The sequence below is a fragment of the Cherax quadricarinatus genome, chromosome 24 (assembly GCF_038502225.1).
Source record: "Cherax quadricarinatus isolate ZL_2023a chromosome 24, ASM3850222v1, whole genome shotgun sequence".
Classification (NCBI taxonomy): domain Eukaryota; kingdom Metazoa; phylum Arthropoda; class Malacostraca; order Decapoda; family Parastacidae; genus Cherax; species Cherax quadricarinatus.
In genome coordinates this window covers 31066134-31070980 of record NC_091315.1, presented here as the reverse complement: position 1 = coordinate 31070980, position 4847 = coordinate 31066134, and positions in this window count along the sequence as shown.

Below are 4847 nucleotides of genomic sequence, written 5' to 3'. Positions count from 1 at the left end.
CTTAAAACAATGCATATAGCCCCACTCCATAAAGGTGGCAGCAAATCAACAACAAAGAATTATAGACCGATATCTGTAAGGTCCCACATCATTAAATATTTAAAAGAGTTCTAAGAAGCATGATCGCAAGCTACTTAGATTCCCAACAATTCCCCAATCTAGGGCAACATAGGCTTAGAGGAGGTCGCTCCTGCCTCTCGCAACTACTGGACCACTAAGACATGGTCCTGGATGCTATGGAGGACAAACAGAAACCAGATGTAGTATGTACAGACTTTGCACCTTCGTGCCTGAAAGAAACATTCCGGGTTCATCTTCAAATCCCTTGAAGCTTCAGCCTCATAATCTCTTTTTACTTTATTTTTAATTGAATATATTGATTTCTTAACCGCCCATCTCTCCTTTTGATTCGCCTGTAAATGTCTCCCTTTTGACTTCTGATATGCGTTAATCTATTGTTTATCCAATTAGGGCAATTTTTGTTTGATCTAATTTCCCTATTTTGAACATAAGGAGTCTGGGCAGCTAGATATATTGAAACTGAGTGATTTGTGATTGCTTTTCCCGAGCTCATCATTAACCTCAAGATTATTAGTTAGTGATTCCGTGTTAGCAATAAACCAAGTCAAGCAGGTTATTTCCTCAAGTTGGTTCTACCACGAACTGTCTTAAAAAGCAATCCTGAATGATATTAAGAAAGTTGCTTGACTCAGGATTTCTTGTTAAACTGCTCCAGTCAATTTGTCTAAAGTTGAAATCTCCCATTAACATAACATATTCGTATCTAGATGCCTTGTGAATTTCGTCCTATAGAAGTTTATAGCGTTCCCTATCAAGGTTGGGAGGCCCTCTAAATCACACCCGAAACTAGTTTTTCACGACCCTCGAGAAACTGTAGCCAAGCAGATTCAGTGTCCAAAGCTTCTAATTTTATATCATGTCTAACCCAACAATTTAAATTATCTCTGATATACATCGCCACTCCACCACCTTTCCTGTTGAACCCTATGAGTGTAGAAAATTTATAGCCTTGTATGTGACTTTCAGAGGGCATTTCTCTTTCTTTCAGGTTGAACCAGGTCTCTGTTATAGCAATAATATCTATGCTTCCTGCACATGCAATTAATCTTAGCTCATCTATCTTATTTCTACCGCTCTTACTATTATTATAATATTAGCTAGTCACTCGCTGCCTTCTACTCTCTCTTTAACCAGTTATATTACTTTTATTAGTAAATTTATAATGAATAATGTCTTTTAAACATAACCCTGAGGTACCCTGGTAATATCTACTGCTTTCATTCCTCTTGCCACAACCTGTTTGTTTCCCACGAACACCAAGAGAGATGAACCCCATTCCTTGCATACATATCATATTTGACATAGAATTTGTCCCAATTGTCAATGAAAGGGTTTGCAAGTTCCTTGCGGTACTTGTCTAGCCAGCAATTTACACCAATTGCCCTACACATCCATTCATTGCCCACTCCCCTTCTAGGCAAGATGCTACACATCATCAGGACCCCTCCCTTAGACCCATTTAAATCTATATTAGTCCTGTACTTATCTAGCACCTCATGTCTCCTGTCCTTCCCAATATCGTTTTCACCAGCACTGAGACGGATAATAGGCTTGTTCCCATTACCTGCCATAATATTATCCAACCTGTTGACTACGCCACCAACACAGCTCCTGGGAAACACACGCTCTGTCTTACCTTCCTATCTCTGTTGCAGAAAGCATGGTCCATAAATCTTACCTGTGAGTCGCCGTCCACAAGGATATTCTTACCTTCATTAGCAGGGGAGTTAGTGGTGGACGTAGGTCTACCACTTCGTCTAACACCTTTAGTCTAACTAGGTCTAACACCTTTAGTTACGAAAAAGCAAGACTAATAAAGTGCAGATGGTTGTAGCCCATGCTTTCCGTTCACCTCCATCTTTCCTGTAAATTCATATCATTTCTTATAATTTTCGTTCTTATGATGCACTAGTGGCTAGAGGGAGTGGAATATGGAGAAAGAGCTTTCTATTTTACTACCTTTGCCTCACACTTATAAATAATACAAGATCATGCCTAATCTAAATGGCGGTAGATAGTTCATCTGAGTGGATATCGTCGGTATGAAACATAAAGTCCTCTGTTATATGTCTTTCCCATGTACTGTACCCCTATGTTTTACATAAACTCTGAGGCAGGTAGCATGCGATGGGTGGCACTCGACCCAGCGACGAGTAGCGCTCGACCCTACGACGGACGGTACTCGACATGGAAGGGTCTCACACTGTGTGTGTTGCCCAGTCATACTGTCTCACGAAGTAACTCCTATACTACAATTTACCGATCCCTCTGATAAGACTAATAAGCTACCAGATCAACTTGATATAAATTCAGGTATTGCAATTTTACACGATAAACGAAATATCTGAAGCTGATTAAAACAGTTTCCAAGCAAAGTATCGCTTATCTTTTGTTTAGATATTACGCTTGCGTGTTAATGACTTCATTATATAATTATGAGGGAGATTAATTTGCAGTGACGTTTATTTAATAGTACGGTTGCGACTGTGACTGACAAAGGAAGACACGATATAACTTACAGAAAAGAGTAACACATCGATAAATGCAAATCATTTAGCGATGCGTATCTCCTAGGATCTTTCTCTTGCTTGAACACTTACAAGTGAATTTGTCTCTCATAAGTACGTGAACAGGTATTCACAAACTCTTTAGCGGGCAGTCGAGGCACAAATAAATTAGGTCATGGAGTTGTTAAGAATGGCGGAATATACTGCTTTTAAGATATATTAAAAAATATATATTTAACTGTGAATTCTTTTTTTATATATATTTATTGACATATTCTACAGCACTTTAAATATAATATAATTATAATGGTAATTATGATTCTCTTCATCATTACTGGCAATGCCCCAGTTTTATCGGCACTATAGCCAATGTCAGAGGCAATGATTGGACCCAACGATGTCAACACTTAAGACACTATCACTCAACATAAACGCAAGAAAGACAATTATTTCTCTTTGAATACTGATAAATTTGTAGACAATCGGAAGACAGTAAAAGGCTTCGCTTCCTTATTCGTAACACTCCTAAAACAACCAAGAACGCATAAAGTCAACGTCCCTATCACCTCTTGTATTGGCAGCACCCCACACAAGCTAGCGGGTTTCCTCGCCACATAACAATCCTTAATTTTTATCGTCTAGACACCATCAGCACACCTCCGTCACTCAGGAAACTTCCTCAACAGAATAATAAGCGCCAGCAATTTCTACATTGTTGAGGTGTAGGGAACATCTCCCACATCTGTAAACGCTACATAAACAGAAAGTGGCAGTTCATGGCTGTCAAAAGTTAGCTTCGCTATACTGGACGAACAGCACCTCCGCCCATAGGCAGGAAGTATGTAAATGTCAACTTTTACGATCGGGAGATTCTGGAGCTCGAATTGCTCCAGCATTACTCGTGAGGAAGTAGCGTTGTACTATTGTAGGTGGAAGGATAATAATTCCACACCAAGAATTAAGGGAGATGTGCTTACGAATCGTAACTATTGTGTCGTCAGTGACGGTAAGAACTGAAAGACAATGTGCTTCTTTTGCATTTTGTACTGTGACAATGCGTAAGCCATTTTAAGGACTTGGAACAATATGTTTTTCCCAACATGGCGGAAAGGTAGTAGTACAGACCGGGCCGCGGGGGCGTTGACCCCCGGAACTCTCTCCAGGTAAACTCCAGGTAATGCGAGAAATTGGTAGGAGCGTAAAGAATTTAGTGCATGAAAGACTTTGAAACACAGAGTGCAAGGGAGAAAGTGTTTAACTTGTTGTTTCTTAGAAGTGTGAAAGGGAACTGAGGTAGATTCATCTGTGACAGCTCAAAGTTGTTTGGATGGGAGACCAGAGGTGGGCCGTACTGAGTTGTGAGTACGATCTGAAAATCGACGCACTGCAATAATAATAATAATAATAATAATAATAATAATAATTAACAATAATAATAATAATTAATAATATAATAATAATAATAATATATTTAGTAAAAGTACATGTACAAGGTATACAGGCCTAGCTGACAACAGTGACGTACTACTATACAGAAAGCCCCTTGTTATGCTGAGCATTTCGGGCAAATGAGGTCAGTGTCCCAGGATGCGACCCACACCAGTCGACTAACAACCCAGGTACCCATTTTACACTGATGGGTGAACATAGACAATGTTTCTACCCTGGCTGGGAATCGAACCCAGACCCTCGCCATGTTAAGCGAGAGTTTTAGCCACCAGAGCCCTTAGGGAAAGAAATCAACACACTTTAAAAGTAGGAATCCTAGTCAAAGACGCACAGATGTCAGAGGTGTCAGAAGGGTCTGGTCGGAACCTCGGTACCTAAGGTGGGCAACGAAATGTCACCCGGAGAAGGTACCGGGTTGGAAGAGAGGATCGAAGAATGGTCCGATGGTGAGCCAGGGTCAGTAGGGGGTGCCGCAGATGGAAGGGGTCCAGGAGGAGGAAGTTCATGAGCATGGGTTTGTATGATTTTTTTCCTTCTCTTTTTTTTCCTAAAATAAGGGAGGGGAACGTCGAGGAATACCTCCCAGGGGAAATGAAGAGGACCATATATTCCTCTCCTCCCCCAAGAGGACCTCGGTCCGGCAGATAGGATGGGAAAGGAGGGTTCGGAAGGATTGGGCAGGGAAGGGAAGAGTGGGGAGTATTTAAGTTTAGTCAGAGGAAGAAGACCGGAAGGTACAATCCCTGAGAGATAAGGGAAACAAGAGTTTTGGCTGTTTCCCTTTCTCCCATAGCCTCCCCGCTTACGTCT